Source organism: Sphaeramia orbicularis, chromosome 10 (genome assembly GCF_902148855.1).
Source record: "Sphaeramia orbicularis chromosome 10, fSphaOr1.1, whole genome shotgun sequence".
Taxonomy (NCBI): domain Eukaryota; kingdom Metazoa; phylum Chordata; class Actinopteri; order Kurtiformes; family Apogonidae; genus Sphaeramia; species Sphaeramia orbicularis.
In genome coordinates, this window is record NC_043966.1 from 44,057,740 (window position 1) to 44,080,512 (window position 22,773).

Consider the following 22,773-nt stretch of genomic DNA (forward strand, 5'->3'; position numbering starts at 1 on the left):
TCAAAGAGAACTAATTGATTCCATTCAAAGTGCACTCATAATTAATTATCCAGACGATAATAATTCTCCCTGGAGGGAATTTATGAGTATTTCCCCCAACTTTGGTCTTTTGTTTTTCCTCTCAAAGTATTCTCACTTGTGGATGGTTTCCGAACACCTTGATTTGCATAGCTAATACAACGTCTCTTAATTTAACAGGCTCAAAAAGAGGTTTTTTTATGCTAATTACAATTACAGGTACATATTTGAAGATGTTTTTTTTTAAGTTTCAAAGACCATCCTGTAACATTGTCATATTATAAAGGCTGTTATTCAGAAACATCTTGGTTGTAGAACTTTAAGTTGTGAAATGTCAAATTTTTCCAAGCGGAAACTACAAAATGTTTTCAAGCTTTTAAGTGAGCTTGGTTTTCAGCAAAGAGTGAACTTTAGAGTCTGCAATTCAATTATATCTGACAAAACTCAACCTACACCTGAGGATTACGCTCCAAACAGGTCCCCAGATGACACGGAGCTGAGAATGTGTTTTTTTCTTTCTGAGACAGCATCACATCTAACCCTTTTGATCTGGACTTTCAGACTTTTCAGTGTCATCTGAAGATCCAGACCACAATCCAAACCAAACAGGTCAAAACTGGACCCAACAAGAATAGGTTGTCTTGGTCTGGGATTAAACTGAACCATATTTTTGAACCATTGTATCCCGGATACAAGCGGTCGAAATGAGTTTCCTCTGCAGGGTGGCTGGGCGCACCCTTAGGGATAGGGTGAGGAGCTCAGTCACCAGGGAGGAGCTCGGAGTAGAGCCGATACTCCTCCGCATCGAGAGGGGCCAGCTGAGGTGGCTCGGGCATCTGCTTCGGATGCCTCCTGGACGCCTCCCTGGGGAGGTTGTTCTGGGCATGTCCCACCGGGAGGAGACCTCGGGAAGACCCAGGACACGTTGGAGAGACTATGTCTCTCGGCTGGCCCGGGGAACGCCTCGGGGTCCCCCCGGAAGAGCTGGGAGGAGGGTCTGGGGAGAGGGAAGTCTGGGCATCCCTGCTTAGACTGTTGCCCCCGCGACCCGGCTCGGATAAGCGGTGGATAATGGATGGATGAACCATGATTTTGTAAAATATTATACAGCAATAATCTTATTTATTTTAAAGCATTCAACAAATTACTACCAAGTAATATACAAAAAAAACTTCACAATTCGGGAGAGTACTCACAATTTGAGAAGCTTTGGAGATTTCGCATTCCCAAATTTTGAACCACTTGTAAATGTTTTTGTTTGTGGAGTGAAACTTTGGAACAGTCTGGACATCCAACACAAGCAACGCCAAAATATCCACCGATTTAAACTGGTATATAAACAGATGGTCTGGTCCCAGTATACAGACAGAGGGTCTTAAAACTGATGATATATTAATATTCTGTCTTAAATGTTAATGTGTGTTTATTGTTCCTCATCTAGCTGGTATGTGTTGTCCATTACCTTCTGGTGATGTTCTTACCATTACTGGTATGTGCTGCCCTTTACCATAAGTGGTATTGTAGTTTTTTTTGTTTTTTTTGTTTTTTTTTTTAACATTGTTGGTATGTAATTATTATTATAATGTAAGTTGACGGTTAACTGTTACCCGTGGTAACACCACCAGGAATGTACTTTGTTTCTATTTCTCACACACATTTTGGTTAAATAATGTAAATACTGTCAAATGAGTTTATTCTAATTTGGTATAGGCCTATATTGTTCATGTTCTGGCTTGAAGTCAAAGGATAGGAATGAGAATTTAAAATGTTATTATGTTCAGTAATTTGATGATGAGAATGGGGCTGAGATTAAATAAATTTTTTCTTCTTCCCGCTCCTTTTCGAGGATAGATAAATGATTTTGGAATTTTTTAAAATTTGCATGTATTCTGTAAATGCTTGAAATAAACAAACAATGAAATGAATAAATGAATATTTTTTCTTTGTTTCTGGGGTGTCACAACCCAAGGATGTAATAATAGCCAATAATGTAATACCTCACAATAAAATACTAAGTTTGGCCATTTTAAAAGTAAGAAGCAGTGCCAGACCCAACAAACCCTGCCCCTCACACGTATCGTAGCTTATTTTGATATTGATCCAGCTATGCGTGTGCTGATGTCCGCATCAAGGTATAATAGTTTTGGATTTTTCATTATAGTTTAGTTTTATTTAGTTTGACCTTTTTTCCCTCTAATTCAGTTACTTTTAATTTGTTATTAGAGCAGGTTTGCTAGTTTTTGGTTTTTTTTTTTAAATGCTTAGTTTTAGTTTTGTTTTTTCATGTCTTTTATCTTCCTCGCTGTCATACTCACAGAAATCCCATACAGGACTCTATACTTTCTCCCAACTTTAGTCTCCATGTTGCCAGGTAAAGTGGGGACGAGAAACTAACTCTAGTCTGGCATTGACAAAGATGAAAACATAGGGAATTTTATCCATCATTTTTATGTTTTAGTTAGTTTTGTAAGCACACAATACAGTTTCAGTTAGTAATCATTTTTTTTTGTTTTAATTATAGTTTTTATTTATTTCAGTTAACAAAATCTTTTTTCAATTCTAGTTTTCGTCATTTCGTTAGTTTTCATTAACAATAATAACCTTGGTCAGCATAGACAAAGACAGCGTAGAGAAACTTCACCATTATAAGTAAATGGGGAAAAACATATATTTAAAAAATTCATAAAAAATGTAACTTTTCCCTACTTTTCCCAAAATGTAACACATATATTCTGGGTCCTGGCGATCTATAAACCCAATTTGGTATGAATTCAACCAATAGTTTTGCTGCTAAAGTGTTAACAAATAAAGAAAGGGGGGGGGCTGGGTAATAAACTGAGTAACATAATACATTACCAATAATGTAATAAAATGTTTGAGACATATCTAAAGAAAGAGACTGCTGCATAATATGTATTCTTGATAAATAAATATGCCGACTATGCCAATTGCTGTACCTATTTTGGATAAGCACACAGCACAAAAACTGCCAAAAAAATAAATAAATAAATAAATAAATAAAATAAAAAAAATAATAATAATAATTTTATTGACAGAATGCAGTCCTGTGTATGTATTAGTACATAATTAGCTGCTGATATTATTTATTATTATATTTTCCAAGGATTTTTTTTTTTTTTTTAAAAGCTGCCAATAATGTTATAACGCATCACATCATTAGCAAAATGTTATAACATTATTAGTAGAGCTGCAACCGATTAATTGACTCTAAGTGATCCAAAAACATCATTCAACCACAATTCTCCTGAATTAAAGCTTTATTTCCTTCATTTCTCTGCTGTTAAACATTGGTTCCACTGTTATGTTTCACACGGACACTTATTGTGACGCACAAAGAAGCTTCAGTTCAGGAAAACTGCAACAGAATATTTCCCTTCAATCAATTTGAGTCGATTAATCGTGAATTTTCGCATTCGCTTCAAAGCGACCCTAATCGATTAATTGTTTGCAGCTGTAGTTATTAGCTCAAGAAATTCATGACATTAATGGCAAGTTAACACATTATTACTTAAAATTCAAATGGTCAAAATGACAACGCCATTGGCAGGTATCATGTGACTGACTGTTTAATGTTTAAAAGGATCCCCATTAGCTGCCACCAAAGTGACAAGCTAATCTTCCTGGGGTCCGAACAGAAGGACAACACAAAACACAGAACATAACAATACATGATAAGCATGACAATCACAATTCACATTATTAACAATGCAAATCTAAAAATAATAACCATTATTAACGTCATTAAAAATATAAAACATTGTCAGAAAAATGTAAGATTACTTATTACATTCATGAGTTGCATCCATCAAAAGAAAATAGCATACTCTCCCCTCCATACAGGACCTGCTCAGATATTTAAATAGTGCCTTCTCAGATGATACATGAAAGATGATGTACCATTCATGATAAATAACTGTCTTCTTTAAAGTATTTGATTTGGATGTGGCAACAAAACCTGGCCATCACTAGCTGTTATTAAATTATTGGTTGCAACATACTGTGAAAACTCTTATTTGGACAAAAAAGTTTTTTTTTTTTTGGCTCAACTTGTTATATGATGTTACAATTTCAACAATTATTGAGTTACACTGGCTACCCATAGCTGCCCGCATCAAATTCAAATCATTAATCCTAGCCTACAAAATTCTCAGTGGGTCTGCTCCTACCTACTTAGATGCACTGATAAAAGTTTATGTTGCCCCACGACCACTCTGTTCATCTGGGGAACGTTGTCTGGTGGTCCCCAGACCTTGTACAAGACAATCCAGGCTCTTTTCACAGGTCGTTCCACACTGGTGGAACGTTCTACCGAGCACTACGAGAACAGAGGCGTCTGTGCCTATCTTCAAGAAGCTCCTGAAGACCCAGCTCTTCCGAGAGCACCTCCTGTCCTAGCACTGGCAGACATTCCATTTTAAATATTTTAATAAGGTTTTTCCCAGGATTATCACAGATTTTCCCAGGATTATCTCTGGACCTGCTGCGGTGGTCCTGCCTCTCTCCTGTCTTCATCATCATCACTCACTTAACCACAACTGCCTCCATGTATCTCCCCCTACTCCCCCTCTCCCCCAGTCTCTATCTCTATCAGTCTCTCTTTTTCTCTTTCTTTACCCTCTCTCTTTAACCCCAACTGGTCAAGGCAGACGGCCATCCTCCAGGAGTCTGGGTCTGCTCCAGGTTTCTGCTCTTAAAGGGAAGGTTTTCCTCACCACTGTCACCAGTCACAAGTGTTTGCTCCTGGAGGATTCTGTTGGGTTTCTGTAAATTGGCTTAGAATCTGGTTTTGACTAACTCTATATATCAAGTGTCATGAGATAACTTTTTTGTTGTGATCTGGCGCTATATAAATAAAATTTGATTGATTGAGTAATTTGATTGGTTTTCCCCTGTAAGTCGCTTTGGAAAAAAGCGTCTGCCAAATGCATAAACATAAACATAAACACAATTAAACAAACAAGAAAGAATAATTATTGTAATATTCTGGTATCAATCAATCAATCAATCAATCAAATTTTATTTATATAGTGCCAAATCATAACAAAATTATCTCATGCACTTTACTTATCGAGTTGGTCGAAACCAGACTCTAAGCCAATTTACAGAAACCCAACAGAATCCTCAGGAACAACACTTGTGACTGGTGACAGTGGAAGGAAAAACTACCTTTTAACAGCAGAAACCTCGAGCAAACCCACACTCCTGGAGGATGGACGTCTGCCTTGACCAGTTGGGGTTAAAGAGAGAGGGTAAAGGAGGAGAAAAATTATTTTATTATTTTTATTATTTTATTTTATTGTATTTCTGTTTTTATTTTTTATTTTATTGTATTTCAAATTTCATCTCATTTCTTGCACTTCAAAAATTCTATGCATAATCAAATATTTTAATGTGCGCTGCTTTTATTTTTTATTTTATTGTATTTCTCTCAAATTTCATCTTATTTCTTGCACTTCAAAAATTCTATGCATAATCAAATATTTTAATGTGCGCTGTTTTTATATTTATTTTTTATTTTATTGTATTCTCTCAAATTGTCATTTTATTCTTGATGTATAATCAAATCTTAATGTATTTTAATATTGTATTTTTTCAATCAATGTGAAGCACTTTGGGCTACAATTTCTGTATGAAAGGTGCTATACAAATAAAGTTTATTATTATTATTATTATTAAAGAGAGAGAGAGAGAGATAGAGAGACTGGGGGAGAAGGGGGAGACACATGGATGCAGTTGATACACAGATAACTGAACTAGAACTGTCAAAAGTAGATCAGCTGGTGTTAGTATTATTACTAGAAACCAGAACAAAGGTCCATGACTGTTAATACTACTACTACAAATACAAGTTATAAATAATAAAATAATAACTATAAATAATAATATAAATAATATAATATATAATAAATAATATATAATGAAATAATAAAAAAATAATTAAATGCAGTGGATATACTACTATTGGATATACTATGGATATACTGCTATTACAACAGTTAGTACAAATAATAGAAACCTCTACCATCTATGGAACTATATGATAAACACTATCATAACTATATGGAAAAGTGAGTGATGTAGATGTGACCAGAAAATAGAAAATGTAAAACCTCCGACATCACCACAGTGTACAGTCTGTGTTCTCGCTGGGATGAACATCAGGGTGCAGGAGGTGAAATTCATGTGCACAGAGAAGCAAAATGTAGAAGGAAACCCAATGTCAGACACAATTTTGGGGTATGTACCAGTAAACAACTGTCAGCCGGAAAGATCAGGTGGTAAGCAGGAGAAAAAAATGAGCCTTGTGTACCAACATGGATATTTCGGAAGTTTTCAACATAAATATAATCTGATTATGCAATTAAAAGTCAACTGGAAAAAAAAAAAAAAGAATTGTATTTTCTGAAAGCATAAGAGAAAAATAGCATGGCAGGGTGGTGGCATGTGTAGTAGCGATGGGAATCCCAGCTCTTGGAGCCGTTTTTTATGACTCGGCCCAATAAAGAGATAAAGAGTTGGCTCTTTCAGTTCCCAAGTGGCTCCTTTCTTTTCTTTTCTTTTCTTTTTTTTTTTTTTATTTTTCATTTTAAAATACAAAACCTAATACCGTGCAAACTCTACTGTGTTGCAGCACTCTCTCTCTCTCTCTCACTGTAGCATCTGTCACTTTCTTTCGTCTCCCTCCTGTCTCGAATCTTAGTATTGCAATCAAGACCGCTCCATCCGAGACCAAGACATTGTAAGAGAGAAAATGGGAAATGCTAATAATAAGCAAATATTCTGTTGTAAACATGAGCGCAGTAATAGTAAAGACATGTTTATGATGATGTTATACAGACATGGTTTTAGTGTGTTCTTACATAATTACTGCATGATGTTTACATATACACTGAACAAAAATATAAACGCACCACTTTTGTTTTTGCTCCCATTTTTCATGAGCTGAACTCAAAGATCTAAAACTTTTTCTGTGTACACACAAGTTTATTTCTCTTCAAATATGTTCACAAATCTGTCTAAATTTGTGTTAGTGAACACTTCTTCTTTGCTGAGATAATCCATCCACCTCACAGGTGTGGCATATCAAGATGCTGATTAGACAGCAGGATTTTTGCACAGTGTGCCTTAGGCTGGCCACATAAAAGGCCACTCCAAAATGTGCAGTTTATCACACAGCACAATACCACAGATGTCACAAGTTTTGAGGGAATATGCAATTGGCATGCTGACTTCAGGAATCTCCACCAGAGCTTTTGCCTGTGAATTGAATGTTCTTTCTCTACCATAAACCATCTCCAAAGCTGTTTTCAGAGAATTCATGAAGAAGACTGTGCGAGGAAAATGGAGGTCACACCAAATACTGACTGGTTTTCTGACCCCCCTGGACCACCCAATACAGTAAAAGTGCACATTTAGAGTGGCCTTTATTGTGGCCAGCCTAAGTCACACCTGTGCAATAATCCTGCTGTCTAATCAGCATCTTGATCTGCCACACCTGTGAGGTGGATGGATTATCTCAGCAAAGGACAAAGGAGAAGTGCTCACTAACACAGATTTAGACAAATTTATGAACAATATTTGAGAGAAATAGCCTTTTGTGTACATAGAAAAAAGTTTTAGATCTTTGAGTTCAGCTCACGAAAAATGGGAGCAAAAACAAAAGTGGTGCATTTATATTTTTGTTCAGTGTAGAAGTTGACAGTAATGTTAAGTTGATCTTCTGTTGTGAGGGACTCCGCCTAGGTTGGGCGCTGTTCTGGGAGATGAGAGAAGGAGATAAGTGGAAAGATGGGGAGTGGAGTTGGACTGTAGTGTGGGTTGGAGATGACTAAAAAAGTTATGAGAAACACCCTGTACCTGTTCTGACTGATTCATTCCTTCATACACACACCCAGGTCACTTACAACATTTACAAGACCAGAAGGTTCTGAGACCAAAACAAGACCAAGATCAAGGCAGGTTGAGACCGAGACAAGACCAAGACCGTACATACAATGAAAAATGATTAGAAGAGCGAACAACTTAAGAATTTTCTATTTTAAGATTGATGTACAGTAACAGTGACAAACAGTTTCTGCATGTTTTTAAAGCATCACAATGCAGGAAATCTCAATTCTTAGTTTATTTTTCTGTCAAAAAAAAAACAGCATCCATCAACTGAACATTTGCTGTTTCATTCACAGAACGACAGCATCAAAACGATGGGAACATACCAAGCCTGAATAAAATGCAATGACAAAACACTCAAACATCTTCCCCATCCAAAACAAACCCATGAATATACAGGGTGGGGAAGCAAAATTTACAATGAACATTTAGTTGTTTTTTTCTCAGCAGGCGCTACGTCAATTGTTTTGAAACCAAACATATATTGATGTCATAATCATACCTAACACTATTATCCATACCTTTTCAGAAACTTTTGCCCATATGAGTAATCAGGAAAGCAAACGTCAAAGAGTGTGTGATTTGCTGAATGCACTCGTCACACCAAAGGAGATTTCAAAATAGTTGGAGTGTCCATAAAGACTGTTTATAATGGAAAGAAGAGAATGACTATGAGCAAAACTATTACGAGAAAGTCTGGAAGATACTATTAAAGAAGAATGGGAGAAGTTGTCACCCCAATATTTGAGGAACACTTGCGCAAGTTTCAGGAAGCGTGTGAAGGCAGTTATTGAGAAAGAAGGAGGACACATAGAATAAAAACATTTTCTATTATGTCAATTTTCTTGTGGCAAATACATTCTCATGACTTTCAATAAACTAATTGGTCATACACTGTCTTTCAATCCCTGCCTCAAAATATTGTAAATTTTGCTTCCCCACCCTGTATATGCCTGATTTTTTTGTCACAGTTTTTGGTTCAGTTTGGTTTTGAATGTCGTTTTACAGATGAATTCTTTGTGGTTTTGGAAACCAAACTTTATTATTATAACGAGTTTGCAGACATCACTGCTGCCGGACATGTAAACACCTTCACCTGGTCTTCCTTCACTGTCACCGCATGTGTGAGGGTGGGGGGAGTGTTGTCACTCAGACGGTGTTTCTGTATGCAGCCGTTGTTGCGGAACCATCGGAAACAAATCAAGCAACCTGGTTGCTTTGAAACAGATCCCTTTCCACTTTAATCAGTGGTGTGAGCAAATAACTTAACATCAGTGGCAGGGTCTCCGTTACCAATTGTGGGCCCATGAAAGCTAAATGTTGTGGGCCCTTTTATAAAATTCAGTATCTTGTTGATCTGTCGGAGTGGGGTGGGGTGGGGTTCCATACATAACGTCACTTGCACTAGCGTGAAAATGAAACTGAAACTTAACATGCTTTCGATGTCCGATTCCCAACTTCTATGCCTCTCGTATACAGTGGATCTTACACAAAATTTTCACAATTTCTAACCCGTATCCACTGGACCCCCTCCTCTGCTCTGTGGGTGCCCCACAAATGCTGGGCCCCATGATTTTGTCATGTTTACCCCCCCCTTTTCGGCGCCCCAGATCGGTGGTTTCAACTGGTCTCGTCTTAAAGTCCCAAGTCCGGACAGTCTGAGACCGAGAGAAAACCGAGTAAAACTGCACACAAGGCCGACACGAGGTCTTGAGACCAAGATCAATCTCGAGTACTCCAACACTAGTGGATCTTATAGATTTACTTGATGTTAACCACGCCCTCCCCCTGTAGTGGAGTCAGATGTGAAAAATACTCACTAAGTTTGAACAACATTTCAGAATTTTTCAACCGTCCCTGGATCACAGCAGTGGATGGGCCAGTTTCACCATCAACATCATTCGTCTCAGTGGGATCAGCACTGGCTACCTGAGCCTTCTGAATAAGTTCAGCACTGGACAGCGCCAAGACAGCTGTGTCCTACTCACAGGCAGAAGATGGTGGGGTCGGTTCTCTGCCCAGATAAGGCTTCAACTCCAATTAAACAGCATGCACATCAGGTAAATCCTGAGAAATGCCAGCGTTTGCAGAAACAGGTTGCCTATATGCTTGAGAATGGCAGTGCAGAGCCTAGTTATAGTTTGTGGAGCTCATTGTGTCTCTCTAGCTTCTAAATCTGATGGCTCAGACCAGTTTTGTACTGACTTTCGGAACGGCCCTATGCAGTAGAGCAAATACATGCAGGCTCAATCATCAGCATCTTTATCGTCATTTAAAAAGCATTTGTAAAGGACTCTAGTTTATGAAAAAATGTAAAGCTGTATATCATTTGATTTGGATTGGATGATTTGTAATTTGATTTGTATTTCTATTGTTTTTATTTTAAATTATTCTTTCTGTTATATCGTATTTTTTATTTTTTTTATTTTTTCCTCTTTTCTTCTTCCGGTGTATTGGTTATTTCCGGGGAGGTATTCACATAAACCTTTTTTGGCTTCTGTCCTTTCCTGCACAATGATGTTACGTGTTTGAATGTTGTTTTTTTTTCTCTTGCTGTTTATGATTTGCAAATAAAACTGAACAGAAAAAAGAGGCTCCGGCTTGAAGGTAGGAGCCAGCTCCTATCATTCACTTGAAAGAGCTGGTTCTAAGAGCTGTTACCGTACATTCACAGCCGATACATCACTAATGTGTAATGATGCCATAATAACAGTACCGCAACAGCAAAATTATACACACACACTCTATATATATATATATATATGTATATATATATATATATATATATACATATATATATATATATATATATATATATATATATATATATATATATATATACATATATATGCACACATACACATGAAATTTGTCATGATGAATATCCCCCATGAACATATGTACATATACGCATACATACACACACACACACACACACACACACACATATATATGTTTATATATATATATATACACACACACACACACACACGTAGGCCTAGATACTAGATAATACTAGAAGTAGATATTCATTCATTTTCTGAACCCGCTTTATCCTCACTAGGGTCACGGGGGTCGCTTGGAGCCTATCCCAGCTACATAGGGGCGAAGGCGGGGTACACCCTGGACAAGTTGCCAGTTCATCGCAGGGCTGAACATACAGAGACAAACAATCACTCTCACATTCACACCTATGGGCAATTTAGATTAACCAATTAACCTACTGGTGCATGTCTTTGGATGGTGGGAGGAAGCTGGAGTACCCGGATAGAACCCTCGCAGACACGGGGAGAACATGCAAACTCCACACAGAAAGGTCCCACCCCCCATCGACTGGTGTTGGAATCGAACCCAGGTCTGTGAGGCACGAGTGCTAACCACTACACCACCGTGTCGCCCCAGACGTAGATAAATAGAAGTAGATAAATAAATAAAAACAAATAAATAAATAAACTAAATGTTTTATATATATATATATATATATATATATATATATATATATATATATATATATATATACACATACATATACTATACACACATATACACACTGCGATTACTTAAAGTATTCTGAATGTGAATCTCAATTTCTTTACATGAAAGGTAATAAATTACTTACAGTTCATCTACCATCAGCTGTGTCTCAACTACAAACAACTAAGTCATTCGGACTCAGAGCAAGTTCGACAGCTTAGTCTTGTTGATCCTCAAATACATTGGTTGTTAATATGCACATTACCCACTGAAAAAGACGTCTGTGTTTGGAAACAGTCGACTGAAGAAGATGTAGGAGATGTGGTGTAAGAGAGGGCAGAGCGGTGTTTCTCTGCAGGTAACCAACACATGTGCTTGGCCGCCTGTTTTGTTGCTTTGTTTCCTTGATGTCCATATAGTAGGGTGTTGGTGGCGGTGGCGGTGGTGGGGGGCCTCTTTGTGATCGTTCGGGCGAAAGGGCAAAAGTTTGAACTTCTTTTGAGCTCCAACACGTCCATTCATTTGTAGTATGTCTCTGTGATGTGCGCATGCTTTGTGCTATGGCTCTGACACCAGTACAGCCGTCACACTGGGACATCTGTGAAGAGCGCCTTTGATGGTTCACCATATGAGTGAAGACCAGGTCCATGTTAAAGACCTCAAGGGCTCAGCCTCCCAAAGCTGCATCCATGTCCGTTCCTCTTCCAAGCAAAACTCTGTCTCTTTGTCCTTCTATGTGTCTTTCATTCTCATTTCACAAGCATCAACAGCTGGATGTCTGATCTTCGCTCTGTTATTCTGACAAACCCACTCATCTTTGCATGTTTGAACCCACACTAACTGGGTCTTATCTCACACGGACACATATTCTATGACATTGGATTCAGTATCTCTCATATAGCACATAAAAGGTCTGTTCTTTATGCATTAAGGTTTTTAAAGTATCAAAGTGATAAAAAAGAAAAGAAAAAGCTTGCAGATCAAGAGAGCACCACCCACACCTTCACCCCAGTCCCTGCAGAGCCATACTGACTTCATCACACATAGGACAACTGAACTTACACATGAAACATACTCTACTCCACTACTATTTTTATCTGCAATGAAATTCTGTGGACGTGGCAAAAGCTATTCAGACATGGCATTAAAATGAGCACTGCCCAAGAACTAGCAAAAAATATATATGTATGTAACTATTACCTCTATTCCAGAATGATAGCGAAAGTTGTCAGATCTATAACACCAAGACTGTGTTTGGAGATCTGGACATCTAATTATGTGATGGGACACAAAAAAGCATGTTCAAGACCAAGGATATAATTAGGGATGGGAATCGTTAAGAATTTAACGATTCCGATTCCATTTCCGATTTCATTATCGATCCGATTCCTTATCGATTCTCTTATCGATTCTCATTGGGTGAGGGAATAAAAGAGTACAAACGGGTGTGTTTGCATTAACTGTCTTTTATATTTCCATCTCTGCACAGAAAATATAACATATACAGTATGTACAAATAACAAGAACGGATGACGCCGGGCCCGGTTCGGGGGGCGGGGGCAAAGTGAAAGTGAAACTAAAGACGCTTTACTAATTCCTCTATTGCCGCATTTCTTCGTTGTGCCCATTGTTGTCCCGTTGTGTCTTACCTTCAGAAACTTGTATTTGAGGAGTTACAACGTTTGTTGCCCACACCGGAACCAGAAACGGCCCGGCGTTTACTCTGCCGCTACATTCACAAGCGCTGCTAAGGAGAGTATCAAATACGTGACATTCCTGTAAATGATTCCCATGCTGTGGACAAATGTTTGAGGATATTGGATGGATTCCACCCTTTTGAAGACATGGAAGCTTTGACAGTGTTCCAAGTAAGTGGACCAGGTGTCGTCTTTTTAGACCGTTTCTGCCTCAACGCCATGTTGGCTACGTTCTGACCAAAACAATGCAGTGTACGTCTGACGTCATCGCGCATGCACAACGAAGGTGGAATCGATAAGCAGAATCGTTAAGCAGGCAGGCAAATGATTCCAAGGAATCAAGCTACTGGGAACCGGTTCTCAAAAAGAACTGGTTCTCGATTCCCATCCCTAGATATAATAGTTTTGGATTTTTCATTGTAGTTTTGTTTTATTTAGTTTTGACTTTTTTTCCCCTCTAATTCAGTTAGTTTTAATTAGTTTTTAGAGCAGGTTTGCTAGTTTTTATTAGTTTTCATTATTTTCTAAATGCTTAGTTTTAGTTTTTTTAACGTCTTTAAAAAAGCTTCATCATGAGGGAGGTGTCGTTACGCAGCCCAACACAACTCCATTTGCTCTCAAATCTGCCTTTTACACCAACTCCACTCTTGTCTTCTTTTTGTTTAATTATTTATACCTGATTAGTGTCATACCTACTACTATTACTGCCTCTATATGTTTTGTTTTGTTTTTTTCTCTTTGTTTTGCTTGTTTATTTATTTAATCTCAGATGGGGATGCATTGCCTGGGACTTTGTAGGGTGGGGGAAGGGATGGGGTGGGTATTGTGTTTTTTGTTGTGTGGAAAATCTAAAAGCATTGTTTTTTTCTTGTATGACTGCCACTCTGGTTTACCTTAACTTCAATAAAACTAATGTTGAAAAAAAAAAAAAAAAAAAAGAAAATATTCACTTTGTTAACCCTCCAGTATCCCGTCCAGCAAGGCCCTTACTAAGCACCAAGTGTGCCATTTTGGCACATTTTTGGAATAATGTCAAAAAAAATTTCATACAGTTTGTTTTTAATTCTTTTACACTTTTTTCTATTTCATCAACTTGAGCTGTAAATAAAAATACCAAATACTCAATAACTGTCACATTTTTTAACCCTTTAAATGTCTGTAATGTAAACAAACCATTTTTTTGGATGCAAAAAACACAAAAAAATACGTTTTTTCAATATACTACATAAAAAGTGGAATACATATTATTTGATTTTTGCAGCCTGGCATATGTCAAGGATTAACTCCAACACTGGTAAATTTGCATTATTATTTTTTGCGCTAGATCAAATGTTCAAAAATACTAGCATCTGTCACCAAGTGTGCCAAAAAGGCACACCTATAAATCAAATTATTAAATATTATATATTAATTTATTTTTCTGCTCTAATTTGATTTTATTTTTGTAAATCAAGGTCAGCCCTAATCATACATATCAAATGGAAGAAATAGTGTGTTTTAGGCACACTTGGGAGACAGACGCTAGTCTTGTAATTTTCTTTTGTTTATGTAACCAGATTAAAAATATCATTGTTGTATTTTCTTGTCACCAAATCCTGATGGGGTATTCAGAAACATTAATTTAGTACTATAAAAGAAGGTTCTACAGGGTGGGGAAGCAAAATTTACAATGAACATTTAGTTGTTTTTTTCTCAGCAGGCACTACGTCAATTGTTTTGAAACCAAACATATATTGATGTCATAATCATACCTAACACTATTATCCATACCTTTTCAGAAACTTTTGCCCATATGAGTAATCAGGAAAGCAAACGTCAAAGAGTGTGTGATTTGCTGAATGCACTCGTCACACCAAAGGAGATTTCAAAACTAGTTGGAGTGTCCATAAAGACTGTTTAGAATGGAAAGAAGAGAATGACTATGAGCAAAACTATTACGAGAAAGTCTGGAAGATACTATTAAAGAAGAATGGGAGAAGTTGTCACCCCAATATTTGAGGAACACTTGCACAAGTTTCAGGAAGCGTGTGAAGGCAGTTATTGAGAAAGAAGGAGGACACATAGAATAAAAACATTTTCTATTATGTCAGTTTTCTTGTGGCAAATAAATTCTCATGACTTTCAATAAACTAATTGGTCATACACTGTCTTTCAATCCCTGCCTCAAAATATTGTAAATTTTGCTTCCCCACCCTGTATAATGAGTTTTGTTAATGATTATACCTGTACTGTTCATACCTGTACTGTCACTTTAAATCTGAACTGCCGACGCAAGTTAATGATGTCATCGCGCGGTCTTTTTCCTCAGTTCGCGCTAAATGCGCTGAGGAAAGGTGGGCTCTTTTACTCTCTGCTGCAATTTCAGTAATTGTTTTGATTTTATTGAACATCGTGTAGCAGTGTACATTTATATGTGACGGTTTTATGTTGCAGACGTGTTGTGTGTCTAAATGTAAAGTGTTAAGTCTATTTTTAAAACTTAACACAGACACATGTTCCAATGCTGCAGGGGTCTGTGTATGGCTGTGCCAGAGGGAAAGGCCGCGGACAATGTTTAATAATTCACTCTATTGTACAGGTATGTCATTTGTTTTGTTTATTTTACATTTTACTCATATTTAAGGTTGGTTGTGTTATGCCGAAACTATTATATGTGCGTACACATGGTTAATTTAAAATTACGCAGTTTGCGCTAGATGCGTTGAGGAAAGGGGTCTGTGTATGGCTGTACCAGAGGGAAAGGCCGCGGACAGTGTTTAATAATTCACTCTATTGTACAGATGTGATGTACCGACTGAAAGTAAACTGCTAAGTGTACAACTGCTGTGGTTCGAGTCGTCCTTCATAATTATACAACGCAGAGTACTAACGGGTTAACGGATGTGCCGCTGATTCAAAGCAAGCTGAAACTAAGAGACGAACACACCCGTTACATTTACAATGTGCAAATTTTAGTTGGTGGCCAGAATTTTAAAGATCAAGCTGTTGAGCCGCATTATGTAATAAATTCCCATTATGTAATAAAAGTTCAAAATGTAATAAGAATGTCACGTCATCTTGTAATAAAGCCGCATTATGTAATAAACTGATGCATTTTGTAATAAACTGCGTCAACGCATTATGTAGTAAATTTCTTCACATTATGTAGTAAGTTATTACAATTTGAGAAATTTATTACAAAATGCACTTGACACATTTTTATTCAAAAAATGTAGTAACATGGTTCATTATGTAATAACAATCCAAATTAATTTAATTTCAGAGCAATTTAGAAGAAATTAGTCACAGGAGCTACAGGTAATGTAATCAGAACTTTAACCACACAGTTTAAAGATTAATTTAGCACATTACATTTTCCTGAAAATAAAAATGTGTCAAGTTCATTTTGTAATAAAATGCGTCAGTTTATTACATAATGCGGCTTTATTACAAGATGACGTGACATTCTTATTACATTTTGAACTTTTATTACATAATGGGAATTTATTACATAACGCGGCTCAACACATGCACAAATGAACAACTTTTGAATTCTAACCTTATTTAAATTGTGAAAAATAATATGAAGTTTTTTAACATGAAATACAAAGTGTGCCTAAAAGGCGCACCTGGATACAGGAGGGTTAAAGCAGAGGTTCCAGTTCTATTGTCTAAATGGATGTTGATAGTGAAAGTGCAACAATCAGAACCCGACCGTCTCTTTTTTTTTTTTTTTTTTTTTTTTTTTTTACCTCCGCCAAGGAGGTTATGTTTTTGCCAGGGTTTGTTTGTCTGTTTGTTTGTCTGTCCGTTAATGTGCAACATAACTCAAAAAGTTATGGACAGATTTTGATGAAATTTTCAGGGTTTGTTGGAAATGGAATAAGGAAGAAATGATTAACTTTTGGGGGTGATCCGGAAGAAATCCTGGATTCTGGATCACTTTGAAATTTTCGTTAACATTGTGGTAAATGGGGCCAAAATTTTCGTTTCCCAATATCTCGCTTAATTATTGACCAAAACTCATGAAATTTAACTCAGGAATTGACAATGGGGTCCTCTATCACATTTCAAAGGCTGATCCGGATCTGATCCAGAAGGCGGATTTTATCTCAATTTATATAAAAAATGGGGGTGCCCTTACTTTTTGGCCTACTGTGCCTTTAATATTAAAGGTAGAAATTTCTGACAAGCGCCATCGTGTAGCTCAGTCAGTTCCGCATCGGGAGTATGCCACCGGATTTCATGTAGCTTTAATACTTAAGGAGCTAGATCCAGAAGAAAACCGCCATTACGAGAAATGTGATTTTCGTGAATAACTACTGAACTAATAAGGATATAATTATGAATCCAGTTGCTAATGGTATGTTTTCATGGTCAAGGAATCTTAAAATATAGGTCAAATAAATATGGGACTAATATTTATGGTGGAAATCACAATATGGGGGAATTGTGCAAATCTCATGCAATTTGACTCAGGGATTTACAATGGGGTGTTCTATCAAATGGCAAAGACTGATCCGGATCTTTCAAAAAGTTATGGACAGATTTGGATGAAAATTTCAGGAAATATTGATACTGGCACAAGGAACAAATGATTAAATTTTGGCGGTGATCGGGGGGGGGGGGGGGGGGGGGCACTGATCTGCCTTGGCGGAGGTCTGCGCTCTCAGAGTGCTTTTCTAGTTTTTTGATGTATTCACTGGTTCTGTCATTATAACAGCGAACGCTACTAGTCTAATCTAAATGTAGACACTGGCGTCTGTTGAAATTAAGTTTAATAGCGTTATATACTCACTGTAGCCATTCACTTCAGCATTCATTAATACAGTTCAGCCCCTTATTGATTTTGTTGGGAGTTGTTTTGTTTCCCTTAAAGGATGCTCTGGGTTGAATTGTGAGGGTCCATGGTTCAATTCCAGCCCCCGGGTAATAATGTACCAGTGTGTGATATAGACATAACAAATTATCTCTCTAGAATTTATCTTGTGCAAGGAAGCAACTCAAGACATCTGTAGAAATGCTTTGTCTGTGTTGAATTTCAAATAGCTTCAAAAAAGTTGCCCAGTGTATCCCAGTCTAATGAGTCGCTGAATATAGCTGTCTTACAAATCCTTTTCCCTGCATACTGTGATCCAGCATGCAGAGGTTTGAGCTGCTTATTCCGTTCAATCATATTCTGCCCAAGGCTTGAGCTTTAATTTGGAAGCCCCGGTGCTTGGTATCCAGCCTCTAGTCAGGAAAAAAGGTCTATGTGCCTGAGGAGAAAGGTGACAAAAAATGAAGATCTGGTATAAAGGTTGGGCATCTGGTATAAACTTTAGCCTGTTTTGATGAAAAGAGGTTGATTGTTCTGTGGTTGGAAAAAGAAGGTGGATAGACTGCTCCACTGCAGGCTGTATGACACAATAAAACTTTATAATTCTAAGAGAAACTTTAGTAAAAAGAAAAAAAAAAAAAAAAGTGGTTCCGATATCAAGCCACAATACCATATTTTATTAAAGTAAATAACTAAAATAAATGAAAATCAGTAATAATTTACAATCATTAGTCACTTTTCCATTGGACATTTGCACAAAACTTTACCAATATTTACTAAATGTAGAAAAAACATAAGTGCGTAATGCCGGTTTTTCCATTAAATCGGAATGTTTCGGATGAATCACACCCTGCACACACAGACACAAATACACAAAGTGGCCCAAACAGTTTGTTCACTATACTAAAATAAATAATTTGGTTAATTTTGTTGTCAATGTAGCTCTTCAGTTTGTTAAAAGAGAATACCAGTTTGTCCTCTTGTTAATGTTGCACTTTATGTGGAATGGTTTTTTTTTGTTTTTTGTTTTTTTCTGCAGAATGTGAACTGACAGAACTGTGATTAGATTTTTTGTTGTTTGTTCAAAACTACCTTTCAGGGAAAAGTGCAATACTAATGTTTAAAATACATTTAGTAATATTTATTTTATTTTCTTACTACTTTCTTTACTTTCTTCTTTAATTTATAGCAGCAGAATTATATTATTCCTGTTTTCTATATTCTATTGCCTCCAAAAATTTGGGGAAAAATGTTCAAAAATTCATAAATGCATAAAGACATTTTGAGGGGTTTTCTTTCTTCCCGTACAGAACCGAAAAAAAAAAAAAAAAAAAAAAACAACCGTGGCTTTCATAACCAAAAACGTACCGAACCGAAAATTTTGTGTACCGTTACAGGCCTACCAATAATTAGTACAAATACCCATCAGTACTACTACAAATATGAGTACTAACAGTGGATATACTATTACTGCAGCTGTTAGAACCAATAATAGAAACCTCTACCATTGATGGAACTATATGATAAACACTATCACAACTATATGGATAAATTATTGTGTGTTGTCCCTTTCATCTGCCAAAGAAACTGGAGATTTTACTGTGATGTGTTTGATGGAGGTGGTGCTGCCCGGAGGCGGCATCACAAAAGTTGGGGCAAATGTGGCAGCAGGTGGGTGAAGCCGACAGCCCGTCTGGAGGACTCTTCTGGCTAAACTAGGACCAATTCATCACGTTTCTGTCTCTTGGTGCTTCTTGAAGCCCACTGACATCTGTGTGGTACCTGTGTCTGGCTCGAATGCCTGAGCCTCTTCACCACTGCTCTCTCCATTTTTTGTGGGATGAATGTCCATATCTTGCAGCCACTGGCACAGGCTCCTTGGACTGCTACTGCCCCAACCCTGGCTCCCAGCAGGATGACTTTGGTTAACACTGGAGCAAACAAAACTTCTATTGTGAATGAAGTATTTATTTATATATTTACAGGAGGTCCTCGGGTTACGAACGAGTTCCGTTCCTACGCTGGCGACGTAACCTGAATTTCCACGTAAGTCAGAATTAACCCTTTAATACCCCCTAAATCTCTAAATAAATATCCAAATACACGTATTACGGGCTTTGTCCTTAATAATGGTCGCCACAGTCGACCGACTGAAGCCTAAGGCTTTACCGATGTTCGTCAGCATCTCGCCTTTCTCCGACCTTTTGATGATATCCAGCTTCATTTCCATCGTAATAGCTTTCCTCTTGGCTGGACCAGCATCGCTAGAAGATCCTGCTTTCTTTTTAGGGGCCATAATGTGAAAAAGAAGGGTGAAAAAGGCGAGGATACCGAGAAAATTATGGAGCACAAACACAGACACTCTACACTATGGGGCTGGAGACAAACTGGTGGATGAGACTCAGGTGTCATAAAGTCGAAACAGCGTAGGTCGAGTACCACGTAACCCGAGGACCTCCTGTATTGTGTTCCCTCTGCGTGAATGAACATTTTATTTTATTTTACCTTTATTTAACCAGGAAAACCTCATTGAGATTAAAAATCTCTTTTTCAAGAGTGTCTCTATACATTTTATTGGTTCCTGTACATCAGTTAAATGCATTTTAATGGCTGAAAATAAAGTAAGATGACTAGTCATTTAGTTTGTTTAGTTTTATTTCGAGCACATAGAATCATCAAATTACAAAGAACCTTACGACATGCTCAAACTAAATTTTTCGGCACTTGAAAAGGAGTGGGAAGAAGTATAACTTACAAACTCCTACCCCTTTTTTTACAAACTAATAATTAAATTAATTCTGCTTCCTTTGCTTTAACACACTTTTTTTCTGCATATTTTTTTTACAATAACACAAAACATCCATACAAACCATTCACATACACTTTTTAGTCAATTTACACACAATCAGATTTGCATAATCAACCATTTTTGTTATAAACTATAATATTTATATGCACTTTAAATATTTACTGCAAATACAAAAATTAATAAATGTGATAATATCTCCTAATTGTGATAATCTGTATTATTTCATTACAATAACATCTTATTTTATGCATTCTTCTACATTATACACTTTTTCAGATACTGTTCTATATTATGTTATTATAGTGGGTTTATACATCCTTTTAAATGCTCAAACTGAACTGACTACCTAGATGTAAGATGAGATAAGATAAGATAAGATAAGATAAGATAAGATAAGATAAGATAAGATAAGATAAGATAGACTGTATTGATCCCACCATGGGGAAATTTCTCAGTTGAAAGCAGGAAATGCAAAATACAAGAATAAAGTGCAGGAAATACAGAAAAACAGAAAATATACACTTGTGAAACAGAAAATATAAAGAGAAAAAACAAGTATTTATAGAAATTTAGATTTAAATTTAAATATTCTACTGAATAACCAGGTTTTTCCACCAATTATTTGTTATCTTTAGCAATGACACGGGCCTATTCCAGGTTGACAATGTCCATATTCATTGACTTGAATTGTGAAAGAGTGATTCAGGAGCATGAGACATCATTTTCACACATGGATTCGACACCACAGAGTCCAGATCTGAACCCCATTGAGAATGCCAGGGATGTGATGGAGAAGACTTCACCCAGCGGTTCGACTCTCCATCATCTGTTCAAGATCTTGGTGAAAAACAAATGTCAATACAAATGAAATAAATACTGTGACACTCATCATGATTATGCATAAATGCTGTAGATGCATCTTGTAATCAAAAGCAGCCTGATGAAATATTATGTGTTCATTATTAATTTTTCACCCTGCCGTGTATAACTTCCTACAACAACATTGTGCAGACATTTGTATTCTAAACTGTGTGGGTTGTGTTTCTTTGTGTACTACTATGAGAGCAGAATTTCTGTTTGTTCACAGCTGTCCATTAATCTTAATCAATCAGAGTCAGAATAGCCTACTTTATTAAAAATTATTGGGTTACACTCGCTCCATTCAAGTATAACAGAAAGTAGCAGGAAGAAATTATCAGTACAACAAAAAACAAAGAAAAAAAACAGCATATATATTAGGCCTGTAATGGTACACAAAATTTTTGGTTCGGTACATTTTCGGTTTTCAAAGCCACAGTTCTTTTTTTTTTCAGTTCGGTACGGGAAGAAAGAAAACCCTGAAAATGTCTATTAATGCATTTATGAATTTTTAAAAACATTTTCCCCCCAATTTTTGGAGACAACAGAATATAGAAAAACAGGAATAATATAATTCTTCTGCTACAAATCAAATAGAAAATAAAATAAATGATTGATATTACTAAATGTATTTTAAACATTAGTATTGCACTTTTCCCTGAAAGGTAGTTTCGAACAAACAAGAAAAATCTAATCACAGTTCTGTCAGTTCACATTCTGCATAAAAATAACAAAAAAAATTCCAAATGAAGTGCAACATTAACAAGAGGGTAAACTGGTATTCTGTTTGAACAAACTGAAGAGAAACTTTGACAACACAACGAACCAAATTATTTATTTTAGGACAGAGAACAAACTGTTTTGGCCACTGTGTGTATTTGTGTGTGCCTGTGTGCACAGGGGATTTTTTTTTTTTTTTTCAGAGCCGGGGGGTAGGGGGGGCGCGCAGTTATATACCCGGGGGTGCGGTCCATAACTAACGTAACAAACGCTGTCGTGAAACGAAAGTGAAATTTTACCTACTTTCAACGTTCTATTTATTCCTCTATTATACAGCGTCCGTGATAGACAGACAGACAGACAGACAGACAGACAGACAGAGCTAGTCTAAGTGTTTTAGAACTACTGTAGTTCCTAGGGGCCAAACAATGTCCGTCTTATTAACGTCTCTTTCCTCGTTGTTGTCTTTCACCGGGACCTGAACTGATCCA